This window comes from Pinus tabuliformis, chromosome 9 (genome assembly GCF_031772625.1).
Source record: "Pinus tabuliformis cultivar Carrire ecotype Pingquan chromosome 9, CPIR1, whole genome shotgun sequence".
Taxonomy (NCBI): Eukaryota; Viridiplantae; Streptophyta; class Pinopsida; order Pinales; family Pinaceae; genus Pinus; species Pinus tabuliformis.
In genome coordinates this window covers 1,668,179,980-1,668,200,662 of record NC_142307.1, presented here as the reverse complement: position 1 = coordinate 1,668,200,662, position 20,683 = coordinate 1,668,179,980, and the positions used below count along the sequence as shown (strand labels likewise).

At 35.9% G+C, this 20,683-nt stretch overlaps 1 pseudogene; it reads left to right on the top strand.

Annotated features, from left to right (window-relative positions):
- The first annotated feature begins 15,927 nt into the window (after positions 1-15,927).
- Positions 15,928-17,188, top strand: LOC149155273 (E3 ubiquitin-protein ligase PUB23 pseudogene; annotated as a pseudogene).
- Positions 17,189-20,683: the final 3,495 nt, after the last annotated feature.

The window sequence follows — 20,683 nt, the reverse complement described above, 5'->3', positions numbered from 1 at the left end:
GGGGTTATAAACGGGCGCGGGTTCATATATTTACACTTGGGACTTAGGGATAGGGGCGAAATATGGGTTTTTTTGAAGGTTTTAGGGCTAGGGGAGAGGTTGTTAACATGACCAAGTGTCATTTAACTCCTGCTATGACACGGATGGGCTAAAAACAGCCCCAGATAGACTGCTTTTTCCCTAACTTAGAAGAAATATGGCTATATTGCCAGGGAGGGGATATTTACATAGGGAAATGTTATATACATAGTTTTAGTAGGGGAAGGGGAAAAATGATAGGGAGTTATATACTAGAGTTAGTAGTTAATATGGAGATGATAAGCAGGCACTAAGGTGGGGGACCTTAGGGTAATTTTCGAGGGAAAAGTGACTCATAGATGAGACATAAAGAATCCTTGAGTGAGGCAGATCTTCACTAAGACAAATGACATGGAAAATGATGAAACTAAGAGGAATCAAGCAGATCCTGACCCCTTTGGGGAAATTAGTGAGTGACTTGGGGAATTAGAAGAAGGGGGAGTTAGTGATGTCCAGTTTGAGCTCCTTCAGATGAAAACCGCCTAATAACTGTGATCTGAAAAGATAAAACACTTTGTAACAAAAAATTGATCATAAATCATCATTCTGCAACCTCACAGCTACTTACCTAGCCTACCCACCTAACATTTTTTCTTCTTTTGATTTGGGTGCACTTAGACTTGCAGACCCAGATTTACAATTTTTCTTTTGAATGTCTTCCTATCTAAATCTACACTTATTTCTGCCAAGGGCGCAGATTAAACAGTTGGGTCCCTTTGATTCTCTACTTATCTACAAATCGGCCAAGATTACATTGTTTGGACAGATACATTCTCTATATTCTAAAACAGGAAATTGAAACCTAGGGAGACCAAGATTAGACTGTTTGGACCTCCCTTAAATGAAAACTCTTCAAAACTGGAACAACTCATCAAAATTGGAATACAGCAGTGCCATTTGGACTAGCACACTTCATGGCATCTTGTGGAAATATGGAACACTGTACCCTGCAAAGTATGACATATTTGGCGTGTAAAAATGTTAATCATGAAAAATGAACACCTGTTGTAACAGGAGGCTAACAGCTGCCATGTTAGTGGCGTTACATTCTCAAATATCCTCTTCCTGATTGTTTGGGGGGCCAAATCTATGTATGGGACATCGTCCTCAATGTTGAATGTTAATATGCATCCATTAACCATGTCTTCCTAGTTCATAGTACCATGTAAAAGCTCCATTTCTACATACTAGTTCTTAGGGATTGCCTCTAATGTATGAATGAATCCATGTACCCATTCTTGAAGTGGAATCTCCTTCCATGCTATAGTGCATAGCTAGATATGCTTCCTAGGATTAGTTTCACTATCATATTTTATCTCCATATATGTATCTATCTTTCCAAACCTTATCCCTCTCAGTCTTCGATATTCGTACCAACCTCCTATATTCTTCTTTTGTGCATTCCACCATCTAGAAAGGGTAGCTTTCAAGGCTATATCCAATGCTTACAACCTTTGATTTTCTAGAAATTATTCTTCATAATTATTAAGAAAAAAATTTACATCACCTAAGCCATCATAAGAAGGTAGGCTACATACCTCAAATATCATGCAACAAACAGATTTGGTAATTCTTTCACAACGCCTTATGAATACTTCATGCAGCCTATTCTTCTAGTTCTCCAACTCTTCTTCTGAGTCCGAGGTACAAAATTGATCATTCTCTCAATTCAAATTTCCCTCTGCTGTAGGGTTAACACAATCTTGTTCTCTCACTATCATTTGATAGATATTGTCCATGTCAGCTGCGCATTATTCTTCTTTGATTGGCTCTCTATATCTTACTCCTTTTGATGGATCCAAGGGAAAAATTACTCTCATATTTTTTCCTTCAAATATCATCCATCTCTTCTTCAAATTAAATATTTCCATATTGTCTAATGCCAATCAATTCTGAGAAATGCACGATAAGGATTACTGTCATCGACGATCTCTATTACTTCAAAATCAGCAGTAGTGGTAACTCCTTCAATATCCACTGTGACACCTGGTAGTCTTCCAAGAGGGAAGATATTTTGTTGATTTTCCATCCTTAGCTGAATAGGGGACCATTGTGGCTTCAGCTTACCCATTAATTCCCATGTGTGCTTCGTCAAGACATTAGCATTAGTTATCAAATCCAGAATAATTTGATCCATCTCATACTCTCTTATCTGCACACTAAGACTCATCTCTTTAGCGGTTCTCTTCTGTCTATGAAAATTATTGACTGCACACATATCACTTCACAGTGTTTCCTTGGATGCACAGGAATCTATCAACTCTTGACGCCATTCTACAACCTTTTGATCTCTTAACAATTTCATACAAGTCTTCAGAAAATAATTTAAAATACCTACTTGATTTGTTGAATCCTGGTATTGTGTTGGAGCTCGATTCTGTGTTAGGGCTTGGTTCTGTATCGAATTTGATGACACATCACAGTTACTTTTATGATCGGGCTTTGGTTGTGCAATAGAGGTAAAAGCTCTAAAATCCATAAAACTTCGCTTTGCTTCCATAAATACTTCTTTTTCTTTCTGAATATAAAAAAGAAGAAATTTCTCCATAGTCTTTCTGACCCATGCAATCTCAGATTCTTTCTTTTCATCCACTTTATCACTACCAGTCACAACTCCAATTCTAGTGACAATACTAATTCGAGCTTCGTCGGCCCTCCTTTTAGCAGTCATCATTTGGATATTCTTTGTCAACTGTTGATTCCTTTTTTATTGCATCTTTTCCATAAGCACAGGACATTCTTAAATTACATGGTCAAAGGTTTTACAGTACTTACATGTCATTGTGGGGTTCTAGAAGTCTCTCCAAAAATGACCTGGTTGGCCGCAGTTATAGCAAATGATTTGTCCACGTCCTCGACCTGTTCCTTGGTAACCTCCTCGACCACAACGTTGACCATTTTTCTCATGTTCATGCTCTTCTGCTTATATTTCATAAGTGTCAGCACCACTCTCCATCATTAGTTTGTAAGCACGACAATTATTCTCATCGTGTCATACTGATTTACAGAATTTGCAATATAGATTCCTCGGAGTCTGTAGATATTTTTGTAACAAGTAATAGTCTTTTGAATGATGTGGGCGTGTAGTCTTACATATTTCACACCACAAGTTGGATCCTGCATTCAAGGGCTTTGGTGCCCCACTAGTCATGTAAAACCTGAAGATAGGGAACTTTTCTTTAGAATGGTCAACTGATCTGCACTTCGTACACCATACTTTTTCTCTAACTTCTTTGCTTTTATTTATGTCTTGTATCTATAGGTTTAGGTTCACCAGCTCATTCTAAATCCGTTGCATGCCTGAATTAGTATCTCCCATAGGCGAAGATTTCAATTTTATCACAATTTGTAGAGCTTCAAATTGAGTTTCTATCCTTTGTTGCATCAATGGGAATCTAATATGTGGTAGAAGAACAACTATAAACCATTCTTGATGTTAATGTGAAGCTATGTCAAAACTTACCGGATCCAATAACACCTTAAATCTATTATCAAACTCCCAACCAGACTCTGTAGGTTTCTGTTTGATCTCTTTCAACTCGGTGATGCACTGGAACTCAGACTTTGTCTTTTTACACTCTCTTATCAGTGTTGTTTTAATATTTTCAAATATTTTGTTTTGATTATTTGAATACTTCATATACCATGTCAATGCTCTATCTCGAAGCTTCATAACGACTTTCACTTTCTTTATATTCTCTTCGTTGATCTGCTTCGTTGTCCATACAACTTCACATAAAAACCAAAATTGTTCTAGATCGTCCAATCCAATTTCTTTGAAAATGGGTCACTTAATATCGTCAACTACTTCTTCTTAGAGGGGGAGGGGGATGGGAGGTAGGAGGGTTAGGGGGAGGGCGAAAGCCAAAAACACCCTGGCTATTACTAGATGTTGGCTTTTGTGAACTTTGAAACTAGAAGGGTGAGTACTACGAAGCTACATGGAGGTTATCAGGGTACCTTTCTTCTCTTTCACTTTCAGATCCACTCAAAAGAGGAATATAATCAGTCTTTACGAAGTTCTTTTCCACGAGATATATTTTTGATATTTACTCTATATCTCTTTCCCCTTTGTGTTACTTTGATCTCTTGCTCACAATTTTTCTCTCTTCTTCCAAACCATTGTCTTAATCTCCCTACCATGTGGATTTATAGCTTTGAATATTCTACCATTAGTAGAAAAAGGTGGATTAGAGAAGAAATCATGATTCCATTCCCAGAAGTGTGTCTTCCTCACTATATCACTAACCAAGATAAAAAATCTATACTAATAAGGCTAGATACGTCTTCCAACAATGATGGAGAAATTAACAAGGGGTCGAATATAGTTTAATTATGCAACTATAATTTCCTCCTTTATCATTAGAAAGATATTTAAAATTTTGTGAGGGTCACAAGAGATATTGAGAATATGTAATTTAATATAATAGTCATGCCTATTCTGGGTAACTGCGTTTCTTTAATGGGATGATAATGTCCTTAAACTGTGTATTCTACATGGAGTAAGTGAGAAAAGGTGGAATGATGAATTACTAAGTACTAATGGTTTGACATTGACATATGTTGTATGAATCCATGTGGAGGAGTATAGATGGGAGGAAACCACAATGTGTTAGTGCAATATGAGTATAATGTATGCAATGAAACCACACCATGTTGTCAATAATAATAATAATAATAATAATTGTTGATTTCATTCCATTATAATGATATAGATATAAAGAAAATGTTTAGGACCATTGGATTCCTCCTCCAAGGTCTCCTAGACTCGTCGTGTTGATTTGTATTCCAACCCATAACCTTTGTTGGTTATGTGTCAAACAATCCCCCCCCCCCCCCCCACCCCTCTAATTTGAATGGGTGTATGTGAGTCCTAGTAGATAAACATATGATGGAAATTGCTAACCTTGGATGTGATCTTTGAATCTCCTGGGTCAAGGAAGACCTAAACCAAATGGGTAATAAGAGTAGAATTCTTTTAATAAATGATTGTTTAAGTGTGACCACCAACTCTACAGCTTAGCTCTAACACTTAGCTCTTCAAAAGAATTTCCAAATTTGGCTAGAAGTTGATCTATTTTTTTATGAGAAGTCCTCACAAATGGAAATTTGAATATGACTACAAACTATTGGAGGATGGTTTTAAGGCTTAGAAATTCCCAAACCATTTCCTAATTTAGCTTGGATATTGTCTCTTATGTTAAGTGGAAGTTCTCTCAATTTGAATATGACTGTAAACTAATCTCGCTTCAAAAATAATTGAAAAATGAAACACACTAATGGCTTTGCTTTTGTCTACAACATTAATTCTAACTTGAGGTTTGAGACACTAGTTTTGCTTGTGGATTAGGCTCGCTTGTACATGTTTGATTCACAGGTATTCAAAAAACTAGAAGCCTTTTTGTTAATGGCTTGTAACATTCCTCCACATGATTCTTGATTATGCATGAAACATGCATCTATCCTTTCAATAGTAGCTAAGAAAGGGAGAGTCAAAATCGATGCAATTGTATTGTGAAGCACCATCAAAATAATTTGATAATATTTGTGCATCTATTGTTGTAAATATTATGATAATCCTCAAATCTAGTCTCTTGATAAAGCATCTTTTGAGACATGAAAAAATAAAGTATACTCTTAAGCCATGCTTGTGCCTGCATTTTTTAGTTAAATGACAATACTATTTTTTACACACAATCCTAGAGAGAGTGATCATGAAAGTACGATGTTTTTTATTACATTGATAATTCAAATTTTTGGGTGGTAGGAAATAATTGTCGTCCTTAATAACACTTTTCAAGGTTGCTTTTTTTAATAAGGAAAAGACATATCAATCCCGTGCAGTTCTCCACGAGTCTCTTTGAATTTCACCATCATGGGCTTAATAATAAACATTTTCGTAGTGTTATTCTTGGTTGTTTCACTATGGAAGTCAAAATATCGATAAACTATTGACCATGGCTAAGAATGGGAGCACACTATCTCGTAGAGAATGCCACTAATTCCATATATAACTAAAAAATAGTTAGTGGCCCTTATAGTTAATGTTTTTTTGGGATTATTTTGCAGAAGACATTCGTAATTATGTGATTTGTGTCCAAAATGGTGCCAAATTCGACCCCATTTCTCCAGGGAGAAGCCAAATTCCTTGTATAGTAGTAGAGATCATTAGAGAAGCCAAATTCCTTGTATAGTAGTAGAGATCATTAGCTATAGAAAACACTATGCTTGAATTATGGATGTAAGTGATGTGCAAGCGATATAGAAAGTGGCTACTGTAACAAGAAAACCAATTGGTTAAGAATGTAGAGAATGGATATGATAATGAGAATTCCTCAAATGATAAAGAGAATCCTTCCATTATCTTTGTCAATCATGACAAGGGAAATGAAATTCCCTTTGCCACTCATGAGCTACATCGAGAAGGTAGAAAATGATGCATTGTTATCAAATCTAGCCATCTCGAATAGAATGGTTGCATAGAAGGTGATGACATTGATAGCGGAGAGCCACTGGAAGATATTACTAGAAAATAAACACATTGAGAGAGGTACCTTAGAACTATGCACATACAAACAAATGATTGTGGATAGAGATAAGGGCATTTCAAATATGTAGACAAATGTAACCATGGAGGTGAGGTGCAATAAATAGCAATAAACACATAATAGTGGACAAAATGCCAAACCTGGTAGGGAAGATGTGAAAATATCTAAAGAGCGCCCAAGTCTAAGGCTAGTGACTTAAATCGATGAATTTGATTCAAATGTCTCGTTGTAAACCAAAAACAAAGAATATAAATCCATTGCATTTGATTAGACTAATATATATATAAGTACAATGTATACAACCATTGACTTTCTCTTTTAAGATCTCTTTAAATCCTCATGATGGTTCATATTATACACCATAATCTTTGCATATTAAGTGTTTAACATAATTTAATTTTAAAATCATAACCAAAACCATTACCGAATTAATATACACATTCTAATTCATTCAAAAGATATTTTATAAACTCCTAAAAAATACACATTCTTAATATTATTTAATCACAATTACACTATATAATAACATCACATTAATAAATATATATATATATATATATATATATATATATATATATATATATATATATATATATATATATATATATATATATTAATTATTTTTTATAATAATAATAATATTCAACCATAATAAAGTAAATGAATTTTAAAACTAGCTTTCTAAAACTTACCATTAAAAAAAAAAAAACCAAATAATTTTTCACACAAATATAAAGATTATTAAAATAAAAACAACCTTAATGCTACAAATATGGATATACGATGCTTTTGAAATTACAAAATATGCATACGGTATAGAGTTGTATGCATAAATGTATTGCGAACCTTCTATAAAACACTTTGAAGGGATGTCACTCACAAGGTCTATGGGGAGATGGTTTGTGAAATAAGTGGGTGATTCTCAAAATCCATTTACAAATAGAAAATTTATGCAATCATGTTTACGCCGCTTTGTTGGAAGTTATGTGCTTTATATTATTATGTTTCTTTCTTCATTTATTGGTTTATCTTTGTATTATTAGTCACACTGAGGGTCATTATAATTTGATATCGGGGATTTTGATATTATTATTAGTTCGTGTCATTTGGCAATGGCATGGGACTATAGTAATTGAAATCACGATTTTTAGCATTAAGTCTTTTAACGAGTATGCAATTTATACATTGAGTTTGTAGTGGAATGCAGTTTATACACTGATTCTGCAGCGTATACAACAAATTCCATCTGTTAACTATATGGAAATTTATTTCATCATCTTAATTGGCCTCTTCCCAAGGAGGAGAGGCCAAAAGCATATGTTATTTTCGACTTCTGTTGTTTTTATTATTTGGGAAGTGGAGAGTAATGCTAGCATTAGTTTTACCATTATTAAATGTTGTACTATCGTATTATAAGTTAAAGTCTTTTGCGGGTTGAAGTTGCCAAGTGGGCTGAAGTTGCGAGGTGGTAAACTGTTGAAGTTGCCCAATGGCAAATGCATGTTGTTGTTGTGTCTGTTTAATGGTTGAAGTTGCTTGCCGTGGTGTCTGGTTTACTTGTGCACTCTTATCAGGTGGAAGAGAAGTAAGATAGTTGGCGTTGCCTGACCGAGTGGTATCGTATCTTAGAATTTGGTGTACGTTCCTATGGGGGCAACCCCCTTACATATGGATGCATTCATGGGCATCTACTGATGCTGGTGCTAGTGGATAACCTGGTATCACACTTCTTTCTGCACGTATGTTCTTACTCGTACCTCAGTTGCTCTTAGTCCTTAAGTTGGCTTCCCTGGTTTGGTTTCTTTCTTCTTCCCTAGTTTCCTTTTGCTTGTAGGTTCTTAATGTTAAGAAATTTACTGCATAACATAAATAATTACTGAGAGGAATAAATATAAAAATAACTAGCAACAACCATAAACACATAAACAAAAATGTTTATCCGGGAAAAACCCAACCTAATAAGATCTCATTAGCATTGGCCAAAACCCTGGCCAATCCAACCAAGTGAGCCTCCACCACTCACCTCCAGGTCTTGCTTTACAATGAAGTCTTTCCAACCTTTTATAATATCCATTACATATAATACCATGGGCAGAATACTATGGGTGCACAATACCATGTGCCCCAAAACCATCACTATTTAACCTGGTCAACATTGACTCTATCCTTAGTCAAGTTTACCTAAAAATTCCCCCCTTAAACTTGACTTGGGGTTCCTTGACTAACTCCAGCCAAACCTGCTAAGTGAGACAATACTGCTCACTCTAGCTCTTACCCCCCTCAGAGTTTTTACCCAAGGTATTGTTAACTCAACATCCCCCCTATCACCTAGGTCTAATCCAGACTTTATCGGTGATCACCGAGGGGTACACATGCCTCACCAGGTCTTACAATAGTATGCACATTTACATGCAATAATTTTGACTTCATTAATTTTTTTTTTGTTTATTGCTATTGCGATTCTGATCCATCCTCTCTCAATTTGATTTGCTCAAGAACTTCTATCAAACCGCTCCAACTGCGAGCTCGACAAGAACCTCGTAGATTCCAGCACCGGTGGCCTCACGTAGCAGAAATTGAACAGTTTTCGAAGCCACATGAATCCCGAACAATTTGTCGGCATGTTCCAAACTGGTAAATATCTCAAAGGCACTGAGATCCTTGGCAGTTACGGCACTATCTTCCGCACATTCTCCTTGAGGTTCTTCCGCGTACGATTGTTCCACCATTATTTTCTAGAACCAGATCTATAAAAAGGCTACATTGATCTCATCAGGCACTATAAACCCCTGGCATCAAAGAATCCCTTTGAAACCAATATCTGGCTCTGATACTAGTTGTTAATAAATTTATTGCATAACATAAATAATTACTGAGAGGAATAAATATAAAAATAACCAACAACAACCATAAACACATAAACACAAATGTTTATCTAGGAAAACCCCAAATCTGGGAAAAAACCCAACCTAATAAGATCTCATTAGCATTGGCTAAAACCCTGGCCAATCCGACCAAGTGAGCCTTCACCACTCACCTCCAGGTCTTGCTTTACAATGAAGTCCTTCCAGCCTTTTATAAGCTCCATTACATATAATACCACGGCCAGAATACTATGGGTGCACAATACCATGTGCCCCAAAACCATCACTATTTAACCTGGTCAAATTTGACTCTATCCTGAGTCAAGTTTACCTAACAATTCGCCCCTTAAACTTGACTTGGGGTTCCTTGACTAACTCCAGCCAAACCTGCTAAGTGAGACAATCCTGCTCACTCTAGCTCTTACCCCCCTCAGAGTTTTTACCCAGGGTATTGTTAACTCGACATCCCCCCTATCACCTAGGTCTAATCCAGACTTTACCGGTGATCACCGAGGGGTACACATGCTTTACTAGGTCTTACAGTAGTATGCCCCTTTACATGCAATAATTTTGACTTCATTAATTTGTTTTTTGTTTATTGTTGTTGCGATTCTGATCCATCCTCTCTCAATTTGATTTGCTCAAGAACATCTATCAAACTGCTCCAACTATGAGCTCGACAAGAACCTTGTAGATTCCAGCACCGGTGGCCTCACGTAGCAGAAAATGAACAATTTTTGAAGCCGCATGAATCCCGACAATTCGTCAGCATGTTCCAAATTGGTAAATATCGCAAATGCACTGCGATCCTTGGCAGTTACGACACTATCTTCCGCACATTCTCCTCGAGGTTCTTCCACGTACGATTGTTCCACCATTATTTTCTAGACCCAGATCTATAAAAAGGCTACATTGATCTCATCAGGCACTATAAACCCCTGGCATCATAGAATCCCTTTGAAACCAATATCTGGCTCTCATACCAGTTGTTAATAAATCTATTGCATAACATAAATAATTACTGAGAGGAATAAATATAAAAATAACCGGCAACAACCATAAACACATAAACACAAATGTTTATCCCGGAAAACCCCAAATCTGAGGAAAAACTCAACCTAATAAGATCTCATTAGCATTGGCCAAAACCCTGGCCAATCCGACCGAGTGAGCCTTCACCGCTCACCTCTAGGTCTTGCTTTAGGATGAAGTCCTTCCAACCTTTTATAAGCTCTATTACATATAATACCATGGGCAGAATATTATCGGTGCACAATACCATGTGCCCCAAAACCATAACTCTTTAACCTGGTCAACTTTGACTCTATCCTGAGGCAAGTTTACCTAACACTTAATCACATAGAGAGAAAGCAGGTCAATGTGCATTGAATGAATGATGAAAGTAAAAAATTCAGTGTGTATTAGTAGGTATTTATTAATGAAAACCTATGTATGCATAAGAACTGGAAAGATTACTCAGTGCTCATAGGCTTGCATATATATAAATATATATAAATAATGCATAAATAATCACTTCATTTATATATAAATAATTTGGGTTGTTTTTTAAACTCAAAGAAATAGGCAACACTGCAATTATATATCAATAATTTGGGCTAATTTCTAAACTCAGAGAAATAGGCAACACTGAAAATATATATCAATAATTTGGGTTGATTTGTAGACTCGGAGAAATAGGCAACATTGATGCAAATACACTTAACAATCAAATTTTTGGGTTGATTTGTAAATTCAGAGAAATAGGCAGCACTGATACAAATGTATAGGAAATGCTGATACAAATGTACTTAACAATAGACTTTGGACATAAACATCTATATGATAAATTATCAATTAATACACATTGAGTGAACAAGAAATTAAGAGAACCTGGAGAAATTAGTAGCCGTATAAATTTGTTTGAGAATTCCAACCAGCTCCAGCAAGCTTCCTCCAACAAATTGACAAACTTTCAAGTTTGATATATAAATATACTCGCAGAAATGTATAATAGATTGTTCGAGGTAATAAACCAAAGCCATACGTCCTTTATAACTTCATGAAAAATGGTACAGGTTGTCCCTTCTGTTCAGCTTTATGCACAAGAAATAATTACAAGGAAACTCGTCTCTCCTCAAATCTGTTACAACCCCAACTCGCCCTGAAGCGCTGATATTTCCTCACAGTTGCGATAGGGCCTCTAGCTTCGTAGGCCCTTCCTATCCCTCCCTGTTACTTAGCACCTTCCTATCCTTCCCTGTTACTTAACACTTGACCCATTAATTCTTGCAATGCCCAAGAGAAAATAGAAAGTTAAGCTATTCAATGACCCTTGATTTTTTCCCCTTAAATTCCTCTGGAGGACTTTCTGAAGCCAATCTTTACCTACCCAAGGGCGATTTCAACTTGCAGGCAGTTTCAGCTTAACAAGTTTCAACTTGCAGGAAAGCACTTTGAATTGGAAGGGTCAATTCAACAGGGCAGTTTCTTTCCATGCACGATGTGATGGATGTTGTTGTTGTGGATTCGTTTGAGTTTTGGGAAATTCACGTTCTTAGGAAAGCTAGCCAGTGATGACCCCCACCTTCGATCTTTGAGTTTTGGGCAATTCAAGTTCTTAGGAAAGCTAGCTAATGATGACCTCCACGTTCTCAGGAAATCTAGCCAGTGATGACCTCTGCCTTCGATCAACTTTAACAGGAAAATGGGTAGGCTCTCATCTACCAACTTTAATAGGAAAGATAACAATAGACATACATCTAGATAAGTGGTCCGAGCATAAACCCGTGTGGTGTACTTGTGAAAGTATGCAGGCATGGTTACCATGTGTCGAAAACATCTAATATCATTGTGTTAAATGTGGCACTTTGATTTATATTTATTAATAACAATTTTTTTTTAATTTAAATACTTACTAAGTTTTGAGATTCAGCTTGTAATTCATGTTTAGGTGGATCAATAACAAGAAGGATTTCAGACTCTAATTACTGCTATTTTGATGGTGTAGAACCACTAATTGTATTCCTAAGCACTCTCACCAATGATCTGCTTGATCTCCTTCAGTTTGGAGTAGCTCTATTTCTCCAAGTTAGGCATTTGGAACTTGGCATTTCTATACAAATAATTTCTAATATATTCTGCTTTGCATGTTCTCCCCGCCCAAATGCACTAATGTCCACACTATTTTGCAATTACACTAAATCAACAGGTGGAGGTTGTTTTCTTCTTAGAGACTACAGGAATTCCCAAGTGCTCTGTAGGTGGGTGGTGTTTTCTTCTTCAAGACTACAAGATTTCCAAAGTCTTTTCTAGATTTCGGTGGGATTGGCTTTGTTGGGACTTTACACAAAACCGTTGGGCCTTTACATAAACCATTGTAAATGCATTGCTCCATGAGTCCCTTTATTACCCTTCACTGTTTTTTCTAGGTCTATGCAATATTCAATGTTTGAATTCGAATTTTCAACTACCCCATCCTAATTGACACAAGTTCCAAAACCTTATAAGTGGACATCTTCTTTGATCGAAGTTTATTTACAAATATACAAGTTTTCTGGTATTCACCATGAACCCATATGAGCGCTTGTGAATACCCAGTTCATTTTGCCTTTTGTTTACAACTCATTACAAGCATGTAATATGATTATAATGGGCTGTAGATAAGCATAAGGTTGAACCCGAGAATTTGTAACCAAAGGGGGAAACTTTCGGGTTTGTTCTATAAAAGGGGTGCATGCATAATACAGATTAGGGCTTTGGGTTCTGCAATTTTTACAGCCTTTATTTCTATCTGAATGTTGGGATTACCCATTTTTGTATACAGTTGAGATTGCACAAACTGTAACCGGAAATGAGTTCCAAAGAAGTGCAAAACCAAGCTGAGCAGAGGATTTTTAAATTATTGGTAATTTATTTGTCCTTTCGGTGTGCATCGCTTGAACTATTATTTGTTATAAATACAGGTTTCAACAAGGTTTTAAGCAGAGCTCGTCCTCTAAACAAAATAGCTTGGTCTCTTTGCCAGATTCACTAGGACTTATGAAGGATTTCAGACTCCAATTACTGCTATTTGGATGGCATAGAACCACTTATCGTACTCCCAAGCACTCTCACCAATGGTCTGCTTGATCTCCTTTAGTTCAGTGTAGCTCTGTTTCTCCAAGTTAGGCATTCGAACTTGGAATTTCTATTTGGAATTCAACAACTGCTTTCAACAAGGTTTTAAGCAGAGGTCATCCTATAAACAAAATAGATTGGTCTCTTTTCCAAATTCACTCGACTTCTGAAAAAAATTAAAATTCTTCAATGTTTTAGGAACCAATACGTCTAATATTTCATGTTAGTTATGAAGTCGGTGGATGTTCCTACATCCCTTGCTTTTGCAAGTGGTGATGTGAAGGCATAAGATCCTGTTCCCACTAATGAAGGCGTGCAATTGATCTACAGGATGTAGCGTTTTCTCTTTACGGTGAGGCTGCACATTTATTTATGATTCTATGCATCCATGGGCTTAGACTGTCAGTAGTACTCGTGGATAAGCTGTTGTTGAATCAAGAACATCTACTTTGGATATAATGTCTCTGCTACCATAGGCCTTGTTGTTGTTTCTGTTGCACCAGCTCTAGTCTCTTCAGGATGCTAGCTACAACCAATTGATCTATTTGCCAACCAACTTCTGTAGTTTAAGTAACTACAAATTTGAATAAGATTTTAAGCAAAGTTTGTCCATTAAACAAAATAGCTCCCCCAAATTAAACACTCTTTCAAAGCACAGACTTGCTGCCGCACAACCCTCCTTGTTATGGATAAGATTTCACTCTGGAATATCACGTATTAGTTTATGGCAAGAGAGGGAGATAATGTTAATTCACCTATTGGTTTATGGGAAGAGAGGGAGATAATGTTAATTCGAATGATTAGTATGTAATTTTTCTTAATATGAAAATTTCAATTCAGTTTTCATTTCTTTTATTTTCAAAAATATAAAGTAAAGTTTTATTTTATTTTATTTTTAAAATTATATAACTAGATTTATGTTTATTAGTTTGTTTATGATATTCAGAGTAGATTTTTGATTAAAAAAGTATTAGTCAAGGGCATGTTAACCATATTTTACACGGGTTAACTGAATTCATGATATAATTAGATATTTTTATATATACGATATTTTAAATTAACCATTTTTATATAAAAATTAAAAAAAACATTAACTATTTTTATATAAAAATTTAAGAAAACAATTTATCACATAAGGTTTATATTTAATAAATTATATAAGAAATTTTAAATTAATTAATTTTTTTTGTTAAAATAGGTAACTACGGAATAAATTTAAATGGTTAATTAAATCTGACCAAACATTTTTTAATTAGATGATATATTTTTATAGTTATATATAAATAAATTTAATATTATAAATAATCTTTAAAATACTCAAATTATATATAATTCATAAATTAAATTATGATTCCAACAAAATTTTATCAAGATTTGATTAAATTAAACCACATAAAATTTTAATTTAAACCAATTGTTTAACTTTAATAAAAAGTTAGAATTCCAAAATTTCCACATTTAACCTCTTTTTAAGTAATCCATAAAAAGATACACTGACTGTCAAAATTCTTATCGATGGAATAAAGCTAGAAAAAATCGATTAAATCAAAATTATGATATTAGATATCATTTTGGGATTCTACTTTAAGTATTAAAGTCATTCCGAAAAAATCGATTAAATCAAAATTATGATATTAGATATCATTTTGGGATTCAACTGCTTTAAGTAAGTCATTCATGTATGACCATTTCCATGAGAGGTAGTGTAACTGACTAATTTCTCATGATTTTTGAATAGTTCACTTAGCACTCATTGCATCGGGTGATGCTCAATTTTCCACATTTAAATACCGAATTTTCCACATTTAACATGTGGCAAATACCTTAATATACCAATACGAGGATTGACTTTCAAATAAATCCTCTCCTTCGCTCCTCGTCATAATACGGTAATGTCTCCGCCTACCATCGTTTTCAATGCTCCCTGGCCACACCCTGGCATTTTAATGTGACTTTGCCTTGGTTACCATGTTGCTATATTTTTCAAAAAGTCAATATTCTGATATGTGTGGTTACAGTTGCCTATGGACTGGATCAAAAACTTACAGCCATTGGTGTCTGCGATGAAAGCTGAAATAGTCTATTGATTGGAACGTGTGGAATTGCAGACTATTTCTATATTTGACCTACCGACAACTAACTGCCTAACCTTGACAGAGCGAGTGCGTTGACATTAACAATTGTGCAGGAAGAGAAACTATATAGTCATAGACGCTAAGCTTTACTTATCTGTATATTGAAGCCTTCAGACAACAAGCCTGCCCTGAAGCGTCGTCGATCTGAATAACTGGTTATCTCGCTGTATTGATACCAACGTTACTATGTTAAGCTTCAATAACTCACCACATGATTGTTCGGAGGTGGAGGTACCTTCTTACTTCAGGTGCCCCATATCGATGGAGCTTATGAGAGACCCCGTAACCGTTTCCACGGGCATGACTTATGATCGGGAAAGCATAGAGCACTGGATTTTTTCGTGCAACAAGAAAACGTGTCCTGCTACCATGCAGCCGCTAGAGAATTTCGATTTAACTCCAAACCACACGCTGCGTCGTCTCATTAAAGGATGGTGCGTTGCAAACAGCCCCAAGGGCGTAGAACAAATCACCACTCCCCGGGCGCCCGTCGACTCCAATCAAATCTCCGCGTTACTTGAAGCTGCACTCAGATCTCCAGCAGTGGAAGGCATCAGTGCATTGAAAAAATTGCGGTCCATTGCGCGAGAGAGCGAGGGAAACAGAAGGTGCATGGCGGCGGCCGGTTCGAGTATCGTTCTTGCATCTCTGATAAATTCGTCTTGCTGCGACGATAAATGAGAATGAAAAGTTCAGGGCTTGTGAGGAAACTTTGGGTATATTGCATCTGCTTCCTATGACCCAGGAAACTGCAAGATCTTTGTCAGACGTAGCGTGCATTAGGTCCATGGCCTTGGTCTTGCATAAGGGAAACGCTGAAGCTAGACTTCACGCGGTCGTTTTATTGCAGAAGGTTTCCACTTGGATATCTGATTGGGAATTTATCGGCAGGGGAAAGATTGATATTTTCCAATGTCTCCTAGAGATCATAAAGGGTGAATGCTGCCATCAGGCGATCATGGCTGCTTTGGTTGTCCTCATAGCAATATGTAAAAGGTCCAGAAAGAACAGATTAATGGCTATAGAGGCAGGCACAGTATTTTGTCTGATTGAATTACTTCCAGAGGCCGAGAAGCCCAAGTGTGAAAAGATATTAGATCTGTTGGACATGCTAGTGGACTATGCAGAAGGAAGGGCTGCCATGGCTAATCACGCGATGGGCATTGCTGTAGTCTCCAAGAAGATTATTAGGGTTTCAGAAATTGCCACTCAGAAAGCAGTTCGAATTGTTTGGTCGCTTTGCACATATTCTTCAACTGCGTCGATTCTTCGGGAGGTGCTTCAGTGTGGAGCTGTGTCTAAACTTTGCATGGTTCAACAACTCAGTTGCGCAGAGAAAACGAAGCAGAAGGCGAAGGAGGTATTGAGATTGCATGCAAATACTTTTAGAGTCTCCCCTTGTCTTCCGTACCTAATGAGAACTATCATGCACAGTTTCGAAATTTGATCTGATACACCCACGCAATTAAACAGAAAGATGGCCTGAAAAAGGAAGGCATTTTCGTTGTTATGTCAATTTTATTGAATGGGTCGGACTTTAATAATGTTACTTAAAAAAAAAAAAACAAAGAAACTTGGCCGGCCCATACAGATTCGATGCGTATGAGCATCATTATTGTTATCCACATGTATATAGGCATTTCTATTTCGAAGAGGGAGAGTGCAAGATTATATATACTGTGGATATATCAAATAGTAATGATCTTCTTGGCCCTTGGGGAGATATTTGATTATTATGAGATTATTGATGAATAATATCCTTAACCAACGAAGTTGTTTACAAGCTCGGTGGAGAGCGATATCTATTTACATTATGAAAACTTAGCCATCATCCTCTTACCAAAAGAAATTATCAATTCACTAACAAATTTGACACCACAAAAATATATGTATCAAATTATAAAAAAAACAAAACATTTATTATAATAAGAATATAGTAAAATAATAAATTTTTTCAAAGTACTATACTGCTTGAAGACTATACATATATTATTAACATTTATCATTTTATTTATTAAAACATTTATCATTTTATTTGCTAAAAAAATTCTATTCCTTCCTCTAAACACCCAAAATAATGTCAATTAACAAAATATTAAAATAATATATATATAATTATGATGATTTTTTTTATAAACATATATTATTCTTATCAATTTTATGAGCAACCTTACATTCAAAATATGTAATCATCTCTTCTTCTAAACCATTTTTTTTGTTATTCTTTTAATAGGTCAATAAGTCATTTAACAATGGAGAATTTCCAAGTATTAGTTCGGAGCATACATCACACACAACAGATTTATACTCAGAGACTTAGACGAGAATAGCAAAGAATAATTTAAGAGACAGACAAATAGAGAAACAACAAGATTACTTAATCAGAAACAATGGAATAGATAAAACAATCATTGGAGAACAGAAATCACTTTGCATTACATAATAGGCCTGGACCTTGGCTTCCTTTCCTTGGCCAGAGAAATTACAAATTTATAGAGGTTGTGGAAGGATCTAGAATCCTACATGTGTTTTAGATGGAGATCTAGAAACTAATGGTGGTGTATAAGGATCTAGAATTCTACATGAATTTGGCTTCACACTTAACATTCTCCCTCTTGAAGCCAAATAAGAATCATGAATCAAGTCACACCGAGTCCTACCATATCTCTACATAACTCATGTTTTATTTCGTGGTAGAATCTTAGTGAGCATATCAACAGGGTTCCTATCTGTATGAATCTCTTCCAAGGATAATTGTTCTTCCTCCAACACATGCCGGATCCAATGGTACCTTAAGTCAATGTGCTTGGTTTTTGAATGAAATGTTGGGTTTTCCGCCAAGTGAATGGCACTCTGACTATCACAATATAACAAAATACTTGTCCTACTTTATTCCTATCTCTCATAGGAAATGATGCATCCACAAGATCTCTTTACAATCTTCTGTTGCAGCTATGTACTATGCTTCTATTGTAGAGAGGGCTACCATTCTTTGTAGCCTTGACACGCAAGATACTGTTGCACCTACAAATGTATACAAATATTTTGTAGTGGACTTTCTGGTGTCCATATCTCCACCATATCTGCATCTGTAAATCCTTCAAGCACAGTCTCATCATGATCAAAACATAAACAATAATGACTAGTACCCTTGAGATACCTCAAAATCCATTTTACTGCTTGCCAATGTTGTTTGCCTAGATTGGCAAGGAACCTACTCACTACTCCCACTGAATGTCTGGCCATGTGCATACCATGGCATACATCAAACTACCAACTGCTGAAGCATAAGGAATCTTTCTCATCTCTTCTTTCTCCTTGTCATCACTAGGACATAATTCAATACTTAGCTTGAAGTGGGCTGCAAGGGGTGTACCAACTAGCTTGGCATCCTTCATATTAAACCTATCAAGCACCTTCTTGATATACTTTTCTTGTGACAGTCACAACCTTTTGTTTTTCCTATCACGCATAATCCGCATGCCCAATATCTGTTGTGTTGGTCCCAAATCCTTCATTGCAAATTTGCTACCAAATTTTTCTTCAACCTATTGATCTTATTCCATCATGCCCAACAATCAACATGTCATCCACATATAACAATAATATGATATACTTTCCTTGATCATATATCTTGATATAGACACAATGGTCAACTTCCAACCTCTGAAAACCATGTTCCAACATGAATGAATTAAATTTTTTGTACCATTGTCGAGGTGTCTGTTTCAACCCATAGAGACTCTTGAGTCTTCTTCAACCTACAAACAAGGCCTTCTCTGCCTTTTTCTATGAAGCCTTATGGCTGCTCCATATAAATTTCTTCCTCCAATTCACCATGAAGGAAAGCAGTTCTTACATCTAACTATTCACATTCTAAGTCTAAAGCAACAACTAGACCAAGAATGACTCTAATGGATGACATTTTAACAACAGGTGAGAAAATTTTAGTGAAGTCAATACCTTCTTTTTAGGCAAAACCTTTCACCACCAACCTTGTTTTATACCTCTCCTTCTTTCGTCACCTTCATGCTTAATATTGTAAACCCATTTGTTTTGTAGAGCCTTTCTACCTTTTGGAGGTTTTACCAACTCCCAAGTTTTATTTTCCAGCAAAGAGTTCGTTTCTTATTCCATTGCTTTGTTCCATTTTTTACTTTGCTCAGCTTTACATGCTTCTTGAAAACAATTAGGCTCACCTTCATCAGTCAACAAAATATATTTTGAAGGAGGACACCTTTGTTAAGGCTTATGAGACCTAGAAGATCTGTGAACCAACTGTGGTGGTGCATTATCGGGTTGAATCTCCTTTAAAGGCTCCTACAAGATTCCTTCTTGTTGTTGTTCATCATTTTCCACTTGTTGTTCATTATGCTCCTAAATTTGTTGTTTATTTTCTTGTGTTGGTGGTATGTTTTCCTGTTGCTCTTTAAACCTGTCAATAACCTTCTTGACCTCCAACTCACCTATAGTGCTCTTCAGCATTTCTGACTCATTAAATATAACATCCCCGCTTCTAATAATTTTATGTTTGACTGAATCCATAGACGATAACCAAAATCTTCATCCACATATCCAAAAATATGCATTTCATAGATTTATCATCTAGCTTAGTTATATTTTCTTTGGGAATATGTATAATGCTTCACATCCAAAGATTTCAAGTGAGAATAATTCAACTTCTTACCAGTCCAAATTTCTTCAAGGATACAACCATCCAAGGCTGTAGTTGGAGATCTATTTAAGAGGTAGCAAGTGGTCTTGATTGTATCAGGAAATGCTTCTCCAAACAAATTAATAAATACTGATACACATGTACTTACATAGATTTGGACATAATCATCTTATGATAACACATTAATACACATTGAGTGACAAGAAATTAAGAGAACCTGGAGAAATTAGTAGCCGTATAAATTTGTTTGAGAATTCCAACCAGCTC